Source organism: Moschus berezovskii, chromosome 3 (assembly GCF_049115385.1).
Source record: "Moschus berezovskii isolate FMDL1 chromosome 3, NW_MosBer_1.0, whole genome shotgun sequence".
In the NCBI taxonomy this organism is placed as follows: Eukaryota; Metazoa; Chordata; class Mammalia; order Artiodactyla; family Moschidae; genus Moschus; species Moschus berezovskii.
The window spans coordinates 17011526-17031767 of record NC_142462.1 but is presented as its reverse complement, the minus strand read 5'-3'; positions in this window follow the sequence as shown (position 1 = coordinate 17031767).

The following is a 20242-nucleotide window of genomic DNA, read 5'->3' as shown; positions in this document are numbered from 1 at the left end:
TCAGAAGTATAGTTATAATGTGTCTTGACACTAAATTCTTTGCATTTACCCTGCTTGAAATATTCTCCAATTTGTGTACTGTAGATTTATTTCTCTTGCTGAATTTGGTAAGTTTTCAGACATTACTTCTTCTTTTAGGTTGGTGCAAAAGTAATTGCAATTTTACATTGTCAAAATTTGCCATTTGATTTTGGAATACATTCTTAAATAAATATGGTTATGTTATACATAATTTTGATGCACATTTCTCACTTTGTGCTTTTTGCTAATGAATTATTACTTGCTGTGTATTTTATATTTATTTTAGATTAGGAAAATGATGTTAGACAAAAAGCAAATTTGAGCGATTTTCTTGAGTTCAAAATGGGTTGCAAAGCAGCAGAGACAACTCGCAACATCAGCAATGCATTTGGCCCAGGAACTGCTAATGAACATACAATGCAATGATGGTGCAAGAAGTTTTGCAAAGGAGACAAGAGCCTTGAAGATGAGGAGCATAGCACCTTGCCACCAGAAGTTGACAATGACCAGTTGAGAACCATCATTGTAGCTGATCCTCTTGCACGAGAAGTTGCCCAAGAACTCAGCGTCGACCATTCTATGGGCATTTGACATTTGAAGCAAATTGGAAAGGTGAAAAAGCTTGATAAGTGGGTGCCTCATGAGTTGACCCAAAATTTCAAAAACCATCGTTTTGAAGTGTAGTTTTCTCTTGTTCTAGGGAGTAACAACAAACCATTTCTTGGCCAGATTGTGATATGCAATGACAAGTGGGTTGTATATAGCAACCGGCAATGACCAGCTCGATGGTTGGACTGAAAGGCTCCAAAGCACTTCCCAAAACCAAACCTGCACCAAAAAAATGTCATGGTCAGAGTTTAGTGCTCTGCTGCCAGTCTGATCCGATATAGCTTTCTGAATCCCAGTGAAATCATTACATCTGAGAAGTATGCTCAGCAAATCGATGAGATGTACTGAAATCTGCGATGCCTGCAGCTGGCATTGGTCAAAAGAATGCGTCCAATTCTTCTCCATGATCACCCAACCACAGGTCACACAACCAATGCTTCAAAAGTTGAACATACTGGACTATGAAGTTTTGCCTCATCCTGCAAATTCATTTGACCTCTCACTGACCAACGACCACTTCTTCAATTATCTTGACAACTTTTTGCAGGCAAAACACTTCCACAACCAGCAGGATTCAGAAAATATTTTCCCAGAGTTCATCAAATCCCAAAGCATGGATTTTTATGCTACAGGAATAAACAAACTTATTTCTCATTGGCAAAAATGTGTTAATTGTAATGGTTCCTATTTTGATTACTAAAGAGTGTGTGTGAGCCTAGTTATAATGAGGTAAAATTCAGGATCTGAAGCTGCAATTATTTTTATATCAACTTAACAGTACTTTTTCAGTCGCACCCTCCTTCTCCTCTCCTTCCTAAACATTGAAGACACAAATCTTAATTTTTAAGAAAATAAACCCACAGGTCCCTGAGGCTCTGTTCATTTTTATTTTTCTAATTTTTATCTCTTTGTTGTCCAGACTTCTTGATTTGTACTGTTGTCTTCCAGTCCACTGATTCTTTCCTCTTACCCATTCTGTTGTTCAGCCCATCCACTGAGCTTTTTTCTTCAGCTTCTATTTTTTATTTCTAAAATGTTTATGTAGGTGTTATTGATATCTTACAGTTCTTTGCTAAGACTTTCTATTTTTTTCATTTGTTTCACGTAATTTTTTTAATTGCTTGCTGAAGCATCTTTATCAAGGCTGCTTTCAAATCTTTGTTGTAGGGGAGAAGGAACAAGATGGCGGAGGAATAGGATGGCGAGACCACTCTCTCCCCCACAAATTCATCAAAATAACATTTGAACGTGGAGAAAAGTCCACAAAACAACTTCTAAATGCTGGCAGAAGACATCAGGCACCCAGAAAAGCAGCCCATTATCTTCGAAAGGAGGTAGGAAAAAACATAAAAGATAAAAAGAGAGACAAAAGAGGTAAGGACGGAGCTCCGTCCCGGAAAGGGAGGCTTTAAAAAGAGAGAAGTTTCCAAACACCAGGAAACACTCTCACTGGCTAGTCTGTGGCGAGCTTTGGAACCTCAGAGGGCCACATAACCAGGAAGAAAAAGAAAGAAATAATTAAAACCCACAGATTAGCCACCAAATGGTAACTCCCAGTGGAGAAGCAGCGCAGACGCCTGCATACGCCATTAGCAAGCGGGGGCTGGGCAGGGAGGAGCCGGCTGAACTGCTTAGAGAAAGAACTGGGCTTGAATGCCATGAGAACAATCTGAGAGAATGAACTGGAGATAGCAAAGCAGACTGGGATAGCTTCCCCACGAAAAGGTGGAAAGCTCTAACCTAAGACTCTGCCAGCCCTGCTCACAGAACAAAGGGCTGAGCAGAGCAGGCTGGCTGGGGTCGGCCCATCCCCCATCCCCCTCTGAGACAGGAAGGGAGGTAAGCCAGAGCCGGAGGGGGCAACCACGGCCCCAGAAAGGCATCCGATACAAACTGCAGGCAGGCTTGTTCTAATCAAGACTTCTTGGGCTCAGGCCAGTCGATATCTGCCTGAGAAGGTGCGCCGGTTGTACACCCAGAAAACCGAGTGGCAGGGACTGGGGAGGCGATAAGTCGCAGCAACCGCCCTCACCAAACACCTGGTCACCTGAGCTGCTCAGACTGGGGAAGGCACAAAACGCAGACCCAGCCAAGTCTGCGCCTTTGTGGAGTACCCAAGAACCTGAACTTGAGCCGCTCAGACCTGGGAAGTGCATACAACCCAGTGCCGGCCTCGGACAGTTCCCGGAAGAGCAACCTAGAGCCTGTGCAGTGTAGACTGGGACAACACACATGCTGTGAGCGGAGGCAAACCCAGTGTGGCCGAGACGCTGCAAGCACTCCCCACAGATGCCAGAGATATTTGTCTGCAGCGTTCCTCCCTTCCCAGAACAGGACTGAACAACTGAGCCTTAAAGAGTGTCCACCCGCACCCTAGTGTCAGGGCGGAAATTAGACACTGAAGAGACCAGCAAACAGAAGCTAAAACAGAGGGAACCACCTTGGAAATGACAGATAGAGTAGTCTAGAGGCTGCTCCAAGAATAAGACCAAAAACCAGAAGCAAAAGGCTTAAGCCTGAATCCTGAGAACACCAGAGAACTCTTGACTCCAGGGAACATTAATCGATAGGAGCTCATCAAACGCCTCCATACCTACACTAAAACCAAGCACCACCCAAGGGTCAACAAGTTCCAGAGCAAGACATACCACATAAATTCTCCAGCGATACAGGAAAATAGCCCTGAGTTTCAATATACAGGCTGCCCCAAGTCACTCCAAACCCACTGACATCTCATAACTCATTACTGGACACTACATTGCACTCCAGAGAGAGGAAATCCAGCTCCACCCACCAGAACACCGACACAAGCTTCCCTAACCAGGGAACCTTGACAAGTCACCCGTCCAACCCCACACACAGTGAGGAAACTACATAATAAAGAGAACTCCACAAACGGCCAGAAGAGGGAAAGGCCACCCCAAGCAAAGCACTATAAGCAAGATGAAGAGGCAGAGAAATACCCAGCAAGTAAAGGAACAAGATAAATGCCCACCAACACAAACAAAAGAGGAAGATATAGGGAATCTACCTGATAAAGAATTTCGAATTTTGGTGGTGAAAATGATTCAAAATCTTGAAATCAAAATGGAGTTACAGATAAATAACCTGGAGAAAAGGATTGCAAAGATGGAAGAAAGGTTTAATAAGGATTTAGAGGAAATAAAAAAGAGTCAGTATACAATGAATAATGCAATACATGAGATCAGAAACCCTCTGGAGGGAACAAACAGTAGAATAACAGGAAGAAGACAGGATAAGTGAGCTAGAAGATAGAATTGTAGAAATAAATGAAACAGGGAGGAATAAAGAAAAATGAATTAAAAGAAATGAGGACAATATTAGAGACCTCTGGGACAATGTTAAATGCTCCAATATTCGAATCATAGGAGTCCCAGAAAAAGAAGACAAAAAGAAAGACCATGAGAGAATACTTGAGGAGATAATAGTTGAAAACTTCCTTAAAATGGGGAAAGAAATAATCACCCAAGTCCAAGAAACCCAGAGAGTCCCCAACAGGAAAAACCCAAGGCGAAATACTCCAAAACACATATTAATCAAATTTTAAAAGTTCAAACACAAAGAATAAATATTAAAAGCAGCAAGGGAAAAGCAGTAAATAACACGCAAAGGGATTCCCATAAGGATAACAGATGATCCTTCAACAGAAACTCTTCAGGCCAGGAGGGAATGGCAAGACATACTTAAAGTGATGAAAGAAAATAACCTACAGCCCAGATTACTGTACCCAGCAAGGATCTCATTCAAATATGAAGGAGAAATCAAAAGCTTTACAGACAAGTAAAAGCTGAGAGAATTCAGCATCACCAAACCAGCTCTTCAACAAATGCTAAAGGATCTTCTCTAGACAGGAAACACAGAAAGGGTGTATAAACTCGAACCCAAAGCAATAAAGAAAATGGCAACGGGGTCATACCTATCAATAGTTACCTTAAACGTAAATGGGTTGAATGCCCCAACCAAAAGACAAAGGCTGGCTGAATGGATACAAAAACAAGACCCCCATATATGTTGTCTACCAGAGACCCACCTCAAAATGAGGGACACATACAGACTGAAAGTGAAGGGCTGGAAAAAGATATTCCATGCAAATAGAGACCAAAAGAAAGCATGGGTAGCAATACTCATATCAGATAAAATAGACTTTAAAACAAAGGCTGTGAAAAGAGACAAAGAAGGAAACTACATAATGATCAAAGGATCAATCCAAGAAGAAGATATAACAATTATACATATTTATGAACCCAACATAGGAGCACCGCAATATGTAAGACAATTTGTATGGATGTGAGAGTTGGACTGTGAAGAAAGCTGATCGCCGAAGAATCGATGCTTTTGAACTGTGGTGTTGGAGAAGACTCTTGAGAGTCCCTTGTACTGCAAGGAGATCCTACCAGTCGATTCTAAAGGAGATCAATCCTGGGTGTTCATTGGAAGGACTGATGCTAAAGCTGAAACTCCAATACTTTGGCCACCTCATGCGACGAGTTGACTCACTGGAAAAGACTCTGATGCTAGGAAAGGTTGGGGGCAGGAGGAGAAGGGGACGACAGAGAATGAGATGGCTGGATGGCATCACTGACTCTGTGGACATGAGTTTGAGTGAACTCCTGGAGTTGGTGATGGACAGGGAGGCCTGGTGTGCTGTGATTCATGGGGTCACGGAGAGTCGGAAATGACTGAGCGACTGAACTGAACTGATGAAAGGGGAAATTAACAACAATGCAATAATAGTGGGAGATTTTAATACCCCACTTACATCTATGGATAGATCAACTAAACAGAAAATTAACAAGGAAACACAAACTTTAAATGATATAATAGACCAGGTAGACCTAATAGATATCTATAGGACATTTCACCCCAAAACAGTGAATTTCACCTTTTTCTCAAGTGCACACAGAACCTTTTCCAGGATAGATCACATCCTGGCCCATAAATCTAGCCTTGGTAAGTTCAAAAAAATTGAAATCATTCCAAGCATCTTTTCTGACCACAATGCAGTAAGATTAGATCTCAATTATGGGAGAAAAACCATTAAAAATGCCAGCATATGGAGGCTGAACAACATGCTGCTGAATAATGAACAAATCATAGAAGAAATCAAAAGAGAAATCAAAATATGCATAGAAATGAGTGAAAATGAAAACACAACAACCCAAAACCTCTGGGACACTGTAAAAGCAGTGCTAAGGGGGAAGTTCATAGCAATACAGGCACACCTCAAGAAACAAGAAAAAAGTCAACTAAATAACCTAACCATACATCTAAAGAAACTAGAAAAGGAAGAAATGAAGAACCCCAGGATTAGTAGAAGGAAAGAAATCATAAAAATTAGGGCAGAAATAAATGCAAAAGAAACAAAAATCAACAAAAATCAACCATAGCAAAAATCAACAAAGCCAAAACTGGTTCTTTGAGAAGGTAAACAAAATTGACAAACCACTAGCCAGACTCAAAAGAAACAAAGGGAGAAGAACAAAATCGATACAATTATAAATGAAAATGGAGAGATCACAACCGACAACAGAGAAATACAAAGGATTATTAGAGAATACTATCAGCAATTATATGGCAATAAAATGAATAACCTGGAAGAAATGGACAAATTCCTAGAAAAGTACAACTTTCCAAAACTGAACCAGGAAGAAATAGAAAATCTGAACCTTCCCATCACAACCACAGAACTAGAGGCCGTAATCAGAAATCTTCCAGCAAACAAAAGCCCAGGTCCAGACAGCTTCACAGCTGAATTCTACCAAAAATTTAGAGAAGAGCTAACACTTATTCTACTCAAACTCTTCCAGAAAATTTCTGAGGAATGGAAACTTCCAAACTCATTCTGTGAGGCCACCATCACACTAATCCCAAAACCTGGTAAAGATCCCACAAAAAAAGAAAACTACAGGCCAATATCACTGATGAACATAGATGCAAAAATCCTTAACAAAAGTCTAGCAATCAGAATCCAACAACACATTAAGAAGATTATACATCATGACCAAATGGACTTTATCCCAGGAATGCAAGGATTCTTCAATATCCGCAAATCAATCAATGTAATACACCACATTAACAAACTGAAAAATAAAAATCATATGATTATCTCAATAGATGCAGAGAAAGCCTTCGACAAAATTCAACATCCATTTATGATAAAAACCCTCCAGAAAGTGGGAATAGAAGGGACATATCTCAACATAATAAAAGCTATATATGACAAATCCATAGCAAACATTATCCTCAATGGTAAAAAACTGAAAGCATTTCCCCTAAAGTCAGGAACAAGACAAGGGTGCCCACTCTCACCACTACTATTCAACATAGTTCTGGAAGTTTTGGCTACAGCAATCACAGCAGAAAAAGACATAAAAGGAATACAAACTGGAAAAGAAGAAGTAAAACTTTCACTGTTCGCTGATGACATGATCCTCTACACAGAAAACCCTAAAGACTCTACCAGAAAACTACTAGAGCTAATCAATGAATATAGTAAAGTTGCAGGGTATAAAATCAACACACAGATATCCCTTGCATTCCTATACACTAATAATGAGAAAATAGAAAGAGAAATTAAGGAAACTATTCTATTCACTGTTGCAACAAAAAGAATTAAATACTTAGGAATATATCTACCTAAGGAAACAAAAGACTTGTACATAGAAAACTATAAAACCCTAGTGAAAGTAATCAAAGAGGACACTAATAGATTGAGAAATATACTGTGTTCGTGGATTGGAAGAATAAATATTGTAAAAATGAGTATACTACCCAAAGTAATTTATACATTCAATGCAATCTCTATCAAGCTACCAACGATATTTTTCACAGAACTAGAACAAATAATCTCACAATTTGTATGGAAATACAAAAAACCTCGAATAGCCAAAGCAATCCTGAGGAAGAAAAATGGAACTGGGAGAATTAACTTGCCAGACTTCAGGCTCTACTACAAAGCCACAGTCATCAAGACAGTATGGTATTGGCATAAAGACAGAACTATAGATCAATGGAACAAAATAGAAAGCCCAGAGATAAATCCACGCACCTATGGACACCATATCTTTGACAAAGGAGGCAAGAATATAAAATGGAGAAAAGACAGTCTCTTTAACAAGTGGTGCTGGGAAAACTGGTCAGCTACTTGTAAAAGAATGAAACTAGAACACTTCCTAACACCATACACCAAAATAAACTCAAAATGGATTAGAGAGCTAAATGTAAGACCAGAAACTATAAAACTCCTAGAGGAGAACGTAGGCAAAACACTCTCTGACATAAATCACAGCAGGATCCTCCAAGACCCACCTCCCAGAATATTGGAAATAAAAGCAAAAATAAACAAATGGGACCTAATTAAAAGCAAAAGCTTCTGCACAGCAAAGGAAACTATAAGCAAGGTGAAAAGACAGCCTTAAGAATGGGAGAAAATAATAGCAAATGAAGCAACAGATAAAGGATTAATCTCCAAAATATACAAGCAGCCACTGAGCTCAATTCCAGAAAAATAAATGACCCAATCAAAAAATGGGCCAAAGAACTAAACAGACATTTCTCCAAAGAAGACATAAAGATGGCTAACAAACACATGAAAAAATGCTCAACATCCCTCATAATCAGAGAAATGCAAATCAAAACCACAATGAGATACCATTTCACACCAGTCATAATGGTTGCTATCCAAAAGTCTACATGCAATAAATGCTGGAGAGGGTGTGGAGAGAAGGGAACCCTCTTACACTGTTGGTGCGACTGAAAACTAGTACAGCCACTATGGAGAACAATGTGAAGATTCCTCAAAAACCTAGAAATACAACTGCCATATGATCCAGCAATCGCACTCCTGGGCATACACACTGAGGAAACCAGAATTGAAAGAGACACATGTACTCCAATGTTCATTGCAGTACTGTTTATAATAGCCAGGACATGGAAGCAACCTAGATGTCCATCAGCAGACGAATGGATAAGAAAGCTTTGGTACATATACACAATGGAGTATTACTCAGCAATTAAGAAAATGCATTTGAACCAGTTCTAATGAGGTGGATGAAACTAGAGCCTATTATACAGAGTGAAGTAAGCCAGAAAGAAAAACACCAATACAATATACTAACACATATATATGGAATTTCAGTTCAGTTCAGTTCAGTCGCTCAGTCGTGTCCGACTCTCCGCGACCCCATGAATTATAGCACGCCAGGCCTCCCTGTCCATCACCAACTCCCGGAGTTCACTCAAACTTATGTCCACAGAGTCGGTGATGCAATCCAGCCATCTCATTCTCTGTCGTCCCCTTCTCTTCCTCCCCCCCCAACCTTTCCCAACATCAGAGTCTTTTCCAGTGAGTCAACTCGTCGCATGAGGTGGCCAAAGTATTGGAGTTTCAGCTTGAGCATCAATCCTTCCAATGAACATCCGGGATTGATCTCCTTTAGAATGGACTGGTTGGATCTCCTTGCAGTCCAAGAGACTCTCAAGAGTCTTCTCCAACACCACAGTTCAAAAGCATCAATTCTTCGGCGATCAGCTTTCTTCACAGTCCAACTCTCACATCCATACATGACCACAGGAAAAACCATAGCCTTGACTAGACGGACCATGGTTGGCAAAGTAATGTCTCTGCTTTTTAATATACTATCTAGGTTGGTCATAACTTTCCTTCCAAAGAGTAAGCATCTTTTAATTTCATGGCTGCAATCAGCATCTGCAGTGATTTTGGAGCCCAAAAAAATTAAGTCTGACAGTTTCCACTGTTTTTCCATCTATTTCCCATTAAGTGATGGGACCAGATGCCATGATCTTTGTTTTCTGAATGTTGAGCTTCAAGCCAACCTTTTCACTCTCCTCTTTCACTTTCATCAAGAGGCTTTCGAGTTCCTCTTCACTTTCTGCTATAAGGGTAGTGTCATCTGCATATCTGAGGTTATTGATATTTCTCCCAGCAATCTTGATTCCAGCTTGTGCTTCTTCCAGCCCAGCGTTCCTCATGATGTACTCTGCATATAAGTTAAATAAGCAAGGTGACAATATACAGACTTGACGTACACCTTTTCCTATTTGGAACCAGTCTGTTGTTCCACGTACAGTTCTGACTGTTGCTTCCTGACCTGTATACAGGTTTCTCAAGAGGCAGGTCAGGCGGTCTGGGAATCCCATCTCTTTCAGAATGTTCCACAGTTTATTGTGATCCACACAGTCAAAGGCTTTGGCATAATCAATGAAGCAGAAATAGATGCTTTTCTGGACTCTCTTGCTTTCTCCATGATCCAGCGGATGTTGGCGATTTGATCTCTGGTGCCTCTGCCTTATCTAAAACCTGCTTGAACACCTGGGAGTTCACGGTTCACATATTGGAATTTAGAAAGATGCAAATGATAACCCTGTATACGAGACAGCAAAAGAGACACAGATGTATAGAACACTCTTTGGGACTCTGTAGGAGAGTGTGAGCGTGGGATGGTTTGGGAGAATGGCATTAAAACATGTATATTATCATATGTGAAATGAATCGCCAGTTCAGGGTCGATGCATGTTACAGGATGCTCGGGGCTGGTGTGCGGGGATGACCCAGAGGGAGGATAAGGGGAGCAGGGAGGTGGGAGGGGGGTTCAGGAGGGGGAACTCATGTACACCCAGGGCGGATTCATGTCAATGTATGGTAAAACCAACCAATATAATATTGTAAAATAATTAGCCTCCAATTAAAAAAAAATCTTTGTTGTATAAGTCAGGTAAGTCTAACATCTCTGTCATGTTTGTGGATACTGTTAATTCTTTTTCAGTAGCTATAATATGCTATGAAATAATCTAACACTTCATATGTACTCCTTGAGCAGCTCCATGAAGTAGATACTATTACTATTTCCCAAGTGAGATAACCCTCTTCCCTCCAATTCAATCTTTGACTTGGTGTTTTGGTATATGCTAAAGGCAGGAGGAGGAGAGGACGACAGAGGATGAGATGGTTGGATAACATCATTGACTCAACGGACATGAGTTTGAGTAAGCTCCGGGAGTTGGTGATGGACAGGGAAGCGTGGCGTGCTGCTGTCCATGGGATCCCAAAGAGTCGGACACGACTGGGTGACCGAACTGAACTGAACTGAAAGAAGGGAGAAGGTGACTACATAAATTTCCAAGAATAGAAAATAAACACACCATGTGTATTAAACGCTTATTTTTTTAAAAAGTGTTACATTGGAAGCAATTCTAAAAATAGACAGCATATTAGTGAATATTTTTATTTCTTTCCTGGCCAAAAAAAATCCCATTATGGATTGGAATTATAAAACATATATGAATTTTTGGTTAGGTTGATATCATTTTGAAAATCTATTGGTAGGCATCAATTGGCTTAAGTCAATCAGTAGAATATCATCTTTTTGCTACCGTAATTGGCTCAAAAGGGGATATGTAACTTATGTTAGCCTACTCACCCTAAAGTCCAGGATTTGTGCCTGAAGGTGAAGAAACATAGATTCTTTTGTCTTCTAGATGATATTACCTGGATATGCAGGCTTTCATTTGTTTTAAGGAATGTGAGACCAAGAATAAAGACAATAAAACAGCAGGGAAAAGAAAGCAGAACTCTGATCATACTCAGATAGCTCTAACTTTATCTCTAGAATTTTTAGTTAAATGAATTAATAAATTATCTTTATAGTTTAAAAGTTAAGTGATCCCAACTGCCCAAGAATAAAATCTTTTATCTTTATTCTTTATTGAAGAGAGAATTCTTTTACAAACTGCTTATCAGTACTAGTCTTGAAGTTTTGGGGTTTTTTTAGTTTATTTATTTTAATTGGAGGCTAATTACTTTACATTATTGTATTGGTTTTGCCAGACATTGACATGAATCTGCCCCGGGTGTACATGTGTTCCCCATCTTGAACCTCCCTCCCACCTCCATCCCCATCCCATCCCTCTGGTTCATCCCAGTACACCAGCCCCAAGCATCCTGTATCATGCATCGAACGTGGACTGGTGATTCGTTTCACATATGATAATATACGTGTTTCAGTGCCATTCTCCCAAATCATCCCACCCTCGCCCTCTCCCACAGAATCCAAAAGACTGTTCTATACATCTGTGTCTCTTAGCTTTAGCTTTAGGAGGCATAAGTATAAGGTGTAAGTAACTGCCAACTCTTATATCAACAAGACTTTACAAAAAAACAGTATGATGAGAAATTTACAACGTGCTCTAACTTTCTTTTTGAACTAATTTTATGAATATTTGTGCCTTACATTTTAGATTTTTCTGTGTCTTTGAAAAGATAATACAATGTGGAAAAAATTAAATAACATAAAATATAATTAATAGGCTCAGTCCCACCCCTGATATTCAGGTCTAGAGTTCCTTCAGTTAGAGGCAATCACTGTTATTATCTACTTGATTAAGCACAAGGAAATACTTTATACATATACAAGCATATATATATAATATACATATATATAATTATCTGTCCTTTTTTGTGTATGGAAATGATTACTAGCTACACCTTTCTTCTTTAACAATATATTTTTACCTTCCAGACATTCCATTTTAGTACTTACTGGTCATTTGTTCATTTGTATGAACTCTGTACTTTATAAACAATCCTCATTTTAGGGATGCAAGGTTTGTTTTCAGTATTTTATATTATGTCTTGGGGCTTCCCTGGTGGCTCAGAGGGTAAAGTGTCTGCCTGCAATGCAGGAGACCTGGGTTCGATCCCTGGGTCAGGAAGATCCCCTGGGGAAGGAAATGGCAACCCACTCCAGTACTCTTGCCTGGAAAATCCCATGGACAGAGAAGCCTGGTAGATTACAGTCCATGGGATCGCAAAGAGTCGGACATGACTGAGCAACTTCACTTCACTTCTTCACTTCATGTAGTATTTTAATAAATAGCCTCACATGTGCTTCTTTGCAAAGGTACTAATATACATCTACTATAAATTACTAGAATTAATAACCATTTATAAGTACATTTTGAATTTTAATAGACTTAAATTGTGTTCCAAAGATTCTTTTTCCATAAACTCTCCCCAATTCAATTTTGGTAAAATTTAACCGTATGATAGACAAAGCTTGCTTTATTTTTAACTGTATTTATTCATTATGAGTGATATTTAGCTTTGTTTTATACATTTACAAACTATTTATACCTGTTTTCCTGAGAACTTTCTATTTACATTAAACTTTTGCTTATTCATTTAAAAGATCTCCTTATGCATTAAAGAATGAGTCATTAATCATCATATGTGTTTATGGTGGATGAGGTGGTTTACTAAAACTCTATTTTCCCCTCTCTGGTATGCCTTCTTTTCTACAACCATTAGAAAACTAATAACTACTTTCTCAGACTATTTTAGAACTAGACTTCTGTAGTAAATTGATATGGCACTTGGATGTATTTGCATGAGATCTGGATAGAAGCAAAATTTTGAGGTGGGAGGTCATATACAGTATTAGCCATTCTTCATCTTCTTGATAAAGAGGCTGTTTTGGTGGAAGAAGCAGTGGGATCTCATACTCCTGTACACCAGTCTGAGAAGGGATAAGAGGCATTTTTGCTAAGTGAAAGTCATTCAGTTGTGTCTGACTCTTTCCGACCCCATGGACTATACAATCCATGGTATTCTCCAGGCCAGAATACTGGAGTGAGTAGGCTTTTCCTTCTTCAGGAGATCTTCCTGACCCAGGGATCAAACTGAGGTCTCCCACATTGCAGGCAGATTCTTTACCAACTGAGCTACAGGTAAACATCACACATCAGTGCCATTTCACTGGCTCTACAGCTCCTGATGACATCTGCTAATCTATGAATTCCAGCTACAGAGTGTGTAGTTCACAGTGGCAGTTTTGGAGGTAAAACTTCCTCTGATGGGACAGTACAAATAATGTTTGGGTGGTGATTCCTGATTCCAGCTTCCAGCTCATTCCTCCGCTTTCCAATGACACTGTCAATGCATACTTTCCTTTATCAAATAGCTGTCTTCTTAATATTCCTTAAGTAGTCTCTGCCTTTTGTACTGAATTCTGACTAAGACAATGCTGCAAAGTCTCTTTTTCGGTTTCCTGCCTTGAGTAATTTGAGAAATCTTCTCTCCTTTAAAAAAAACTTTTAAAAAAATTAATCAGTCTATCTAGAGTTTTAGAACCCCAGTTAAAGAACTAACTTTTGGTTTCACTGATTTTTTTCTGTATTATTTTTTTCTATTCTTTATGTCATTTAATTGTACTCTGATCTTTTTTGTTTCTGCCCTTTTGTTTGATTTTCCTTTTTAAGACTCTTAAAATGGAAATTTAGATCACTAAGAACTTTTTTTTTAATTTTAGAAAACTGAAATTTACAATGTGTTTATATCACTCACTGAGTACATGGCATTTAAAAACAACATCATTACAGAAAGATAACACAGCCAATTTTTAAACCTATTTCTCAGCTATAAACATCCCCCTAAGCACTGCTTAGCAAAAACAGTCACAGTGTAGAAACTTCTTTTGTTTTGTCTATAATGCAAATCATTCTGTCATTTCACCGTATTTTTATTCTGACTTAAACTATATAGAGAACGGGACGGAACGGAACGGAACATTTTAATGCTGTCTTGTTAAGGAAATGCCTGGATTGCATCAACTGTCTTTCATGAACTTGGATGATAACTGTACATATTTACCTCACTCTCAATCTTATGTGGCTAAACTGAGGCTACTGGCTGCTGAGATCCTGAGACAGTTATCTGGAATTTTCATTTGGGCAGTCTGCAAACTCAGTGAGGACATTCAGATGTTGACTATCAAAAAAAAAAAAAAAATGTCCAAATGAACATAAATGTGGCCAATGCCAAAATGAAATTTCAAACAGAATCACTGAAGTCCTGTGATTTCTACAAATTATCTGCAGTACTTGTTATTTCTCCAATACAGACTGTGCTTCAGATATCTAGATATTCAAATCACAGTCAGACATGACTGAGTGACTAATATGTTCACTTTCATGAAGGGTAAATGTGTATTAAATATAGCATTTATGAGCTACTGATGATAACAGAAAAGAAACACTATTTTCCAGAGAAGAAATGTTACTTTTCAGATATCATAAGATATAAAACACAGAAAAGAATTTGGTCTTTTTCTTATGTGTTGGAGTTGATTAGATAGATTGTGTGCCTCTCAGAAAGTTTATATATAGCCATCGTAGCTCAATTTTTCACTTTAAGTAGAAAGAATCTGCTTTTGCCAATCAGTAAACTGTAATGTGTCATCTGAACTTAAATGAGAACTACCTCCTATTGCTGGTTTAATGTCCTGCTGTTACCCTTGCTCTCCAGCCATGAGAACAGCACGTACTAGTTGCCCTCAGATTGACATTCATATATGGAAACATTAATTACCCAATGGGTGGCCAAGATACCCTTGTTTTTCTGCTACAGACTGATGAATCACCTCTTCTGCTTCATTTTTCAGTTTGTGCACACTCTGAACGTTTATACTTTAGATATATTACTCTGCTGATGTTTGAGTGTTTGTGTAAAACAGGCCCAAACTGCTGTCATCTTAATCCAAGATAGTATTGAGTTATTTCTAATTAGTTAGCACCAGCAATTAATCTAAAGCCTTCTCTTGTAATTCAGAATTTGAGAATTTGTTTATTGTTAAAATGGTGATAGGTGTTATTTTTTCTCGGTGAGCTAAGAGCATTTCAATTCCTAGATCATTCAACCCTTTGAATTGTGGATCATTATCATTTTTTTTATAGATAATGAAATTCAGGCTTACCAGAATATTTTTCCCAGGATCTCACAATTCTTATAAGACAAACACCATATTCAAACCCAAGTTCCAGAGCCCATTCATTTAATCTCTAAGTTCAGATTCTTCCTAACCATTCCATCTATTGTTCTTTCATCAGTTGTATCATGCTATAGATTAGGAGCATCACTAAGGAGACGGCAATGGAAAAGGAAGGCGTAGAAACTCAAAGGAATTTATCTTCCAATCATAAGAAAGAAGTAGCATGGTAGTGACAAACAAAATGTTCCAGGTTTTCCTATTTTGTATATTTTCCAATGAGTCCCTTTTGCAAACCAATAAAAACTGATAAAATATCCACCCATCCTTTCATTGGGGTAGAAAGAATTTCAGATTTTCAAGTGTCCCTTTCATTGTTAAAGTGATGGTAGGAGAAACTCAGTTCAGTTCAGTCACTCAGTCATGTCCGACTCTTTGCAATGCCACGGACTGCAGCACACCAGGCTTCCCTGTCCATCACCAACTCCTGGAGCTTGTTCAAACCCATGTCCATGGAGTCGGTGATGCCATCCAACCACCTCATCCTCTGCCGTCCCCTTCTCCTTCTGCCTTCAATCTTTTCCAGCATCAGGGTCTTTTCCAGTGAGTCAGCTCTTCGCATCAGGTGCCCAAAGTATTGGAGCTTCAGCTTCAGCACCAGTCCTTCCAATGAATATTCAGGACTGATCTCCGTTAGGATGGACTGGTTGGATCTCCCTGCAGCTCAAGGAACTCTCAAGAGTCTTCTCCAACACCACAGTTCAAAAGCATCAATTCTTCGGCACTCAACTCTCTTTATGGTCCAACTCTCACATCCATATGTGACCACTGGAAAAATCATAGCTTTGACTAGACAAACCTTTGTTGGCAAAGTAATGTCTCTACTTTTTAATATGTTGTTTAGGTTTGCCATAGCTTTTCTTCCAAGGAACAATCATCTTTTAATTTCATGGCAGCATCCACCATCTGCAGTGATTTTGGAGCCCAAGAAAACAAAGTCTGTCACCATTTCCATTGTCTCCCTATCTGTTTGATATGAAGTGATGGGACCAGATGCCATGATCTTAGTTTTCTGAATGTTGAGTTTCAAAACACTCTCTTTCACTTTTATCAAGAGGCTTTTTACTTCCTCTTTGCTTTCTGCCATAAGGGTGGAGTCATCTGCATATCTGAAGTTCCTTCATCTATTAATGTCTTTATTGACAGGCATTTAAAAGCAAAATATTGGGGGAAAGACATGAATACATGGTCCTTTTTTTAAATTTATTTACTTCTTAATTGTAGGATAATTGCTTTACAGAATTTTGCTGTTTTATGTCAAACCTCAACATGAATCAGCCATAGGTATACATACATCCCCTCCCTTTTGAAACTCCCTCCTGTATCCCTTGCCATCCCACCCCTCTAGTTTGATACAGAGCCGCTGTTTGAGTTTCCTGAGCCATATAGCAAATTCCCGTTGGCTCTCTATTTTACATATGGTAATCACTATGAACAAAGCTAGTGCAGGTGGTGGAATTCCAGTTGAGCTATTTCAAATCCTGAAAGATGATGCTGTGAAAGTGCTGCACTCAATATGCCAGCAAATTTGGAAAACTCAGAAGTGGCCACAGGACTGGAAAAGGTCAGTTTTCATTCCAATCCCAAAGAAAGGCAATGCCAAAGAATGCTCAAACTACCACATAGTTGTACTCATCTCACATGCTAGTAAAGTCATGCTCAAAATTCTCCAAGCCAGGCTTCAGCAATACGTGAACCGTGAACTTCCAAATGTTCAAGCTGGTTTTAGAAAAGGCAGAGGCACCAGAGATCAAATTGCCAACATCTGCTGGATCATGGAAAAAGCAAGAGAGTTCCAGAAAAACATCTATTTCTGCTTTATTGACTATGCCAAAGCCTTTGACTGTGTGGATCACAATAAACTGTGGAAAATTCTGAAAGAGATGGGAATACCAGACCATTGGTCCTGCCTCTTGAGAAACCTGTATGCAGGTCAGGAAGCAACAGTTAGAGCTGGACATGGAACAATAGACTGGTTCCAAATAGGAAAAGGAGTACGTCAAGGCTGTATATTGTCACCCTGCTTATTTAACTTATATGCAGAGTACATCATGAGGAACGCTGGGCTGGAAGAAGCACAAGCTGGAATCAAGATTGCTGGGAGAAATATCAATAACCTCAGATATGCAGATGACACCACCCTTATGGCAGAAAGTGAAGAGGAACTAAAAAGCCTGTTGATGAAAGTGAAAAAGGAGAGTGAAAAGGTTGGTTTAAAGCTCAAAATTCAGAAAACTAAGATCATGGCATCTGGTCCCATCACTTCATGGGAAATAGATGGAGAAACAGTGGAAACAGTGTCAGACTTTATTTTTTGGGGCTCCAAAATCACTGCAGATGCTGATTGCAGTCATGAAATTAAAAGATGCTTACTCCTTGGAAGGAAAGTTATGACCAACCTAGACAGCATATCAAAAAGCAGAGCCATTACTTTGCCAACAAAGGTCCATCTAGTTAAGGCTATGGTTTTTCCAGTGGTCATGTATAGATGTGAGAGTTGGACTGTGAAGAAAGCTGAGTGCCGAAGAATTGATGCTTTTGAACTGTGGTGTTGGAGAAGACTCTTGAGAGTCTCTTGGACTGCAAGTAGATCCAACCAGTCCATCGTAAAGGAGACCAGTCCTGGGTGTTCATTGGAAGGACTGATGTTGAAGCTGAAATTCCAGTACTTTAGCCACCTCATGTGAAGAGTTGACTCATTGGCAAAGACTCTGATGCTGGAAGGGATTAGGGGCAGGAGGAGCGGGTGACGACAGAGGATGAGATGGCTTGATGGCATCACCGACTCTATGGACATGAGTTTGAGTGAACTCCGGGATGGACAGGGAGGCCTGGCGTGCTGTGATTCATGGGGTCGCAAAGAGTCGGACACGACTGAGTGACTGAACTGAATGTAATCTTCCATGTTACTCTTTCCATACTTCTCACCCTCTCCTCCCTCTCCCCATGTCAGTAAGTCTATTCTCTATGTCTTTTTCTCCATTGCTGCTCTGTAAATAAACTCTTCAGTACCATTTTACTAGATTACATATATATGTGTTAGAATAGGATATTTATCTTTCTCTTAGTTCACTCTGTATAATAGGAACCTAGGTTCATCCACCTCATTAGGACTGACACAAATGTGTTCCTTTTTATGGCTGAGTAATAGTCCATTGTTTATATGTACCACGACTTCTTTATCCCTTCATCTGTCGATGGACGTCTAGGTCGCGTCCATGTTCTAGTTATTGTAAATAGTGCTGCAATGAACAGTGGGATACATGGGTCTTTTTCAATTTTTGTTTCCTCAGGGTATATACCTAGGAGTGGGATTGCTAGGTCATATGGTGGTTTTACTCCTAGTTTTTAAAAGAGTCTCCATACCATCTTCCATAATTGCTGTATCTATTTACATTCCCACCAACAGTGCAAGAGTGTTCTCTTTTCTCCACACCCTCTCCAGCTTTTATTGTTTGTAGACTTGATCTTAGTTTTCTGAATGTTGAGCTTTAAGCCAACCTTTTCACTCTCCTTTTTCACTTTCATCAACAGGCTCTTTAGTTCTTCTCCACTTTCTGCCATAAGGGTGGGGTCATCTGCATATCTGAGGTTACTGATATTTCTCCAGGCAATCTTGATACCAGCTTGTGCTTCTTCCAGCCCAGCGTTCCTCATGATGTACTCTGCATATAGGTTAAATAAGCAGGGTGACAATATACAGCCTTGACATACTCCTTTTCCTATTTGAAACCAGTCTATTGTTCCATGTCCAGCTCTAACTGTTGCTTCCTGACCTGCATACAGGTTTCTCAAGAGGCAGGACCAATGGTTTGGTATTCCCATCTCTTTCAGAATTTTCCACAGTTTATTGTGATCCACACAGTCAAAGGCTTTGGCATAGTCAATAAAGCAGAAATAGATGTTTTTCTGGAACTCTCTTGCTTTTTCCATGATCCAGCAGATGTTGGCAATTTGATCTCTGGTGCCTCTACCTTTTCTAAAACCAGCTTGAACATTTGGAAGTTCACGGTTCACGTATTGCTGAAGCCTGGCTTGGAGAATTTTGAGCATGACTTTACTAGCATGTGAGATGAGTGCAACTATGTGGTAGTTTGAGCATTCTTTGGCATTGCCTTTCTTTGGAATTGGAATGAAAACTGACCTTTTCCAGTCCTGTGGCCACTTCTGAGTTTTCCAAATTTGCTGGCATATTTAGTGCAGCACTTTCACAGAATCATCTTTCAGGATTTGAAATAGCTCAACTGGAATTCCACCACCTCCACTAGCTTTGTTTGTAGTGATGCTTCCTAAGGCCCAGTTGACTTCACATTCCAGAATGTTTGGCTCTAGGTGAGTGATCACACCATCGTGATTATCTGGGTTGTGAAGATCTTTTTTGTACAGTTCTTCTATGTATTAGGGACTTCCCTGGTGGCTCAGATGGTAAAGCGTCTGCCTACAATGCGGGAGACCCAGGTTCGATCCCTGGGTCGGGAATATCCCCTGGAGAAGGAAATGGCAACCCACTCCAGTATTCTTGCCTGGAGAATCCCATGAATGGAGGAGCCTGGTGGGCTACAGTCCATGGGGTAGCAAAGAGTTGGACACGACTGAGCAACTTCCCTTCCTTCTATGTATTCTTGCCACCTCTTGTTAATATCTTCTGCTTCTTTTAGGTCCCTACCATTTGTGTCCTTTATTGAGCCCATCTTTGCATGAAATATTCCCTTGGTATCTCTAATTTTCTTGAAAAGATTTCTAGTCTTTCC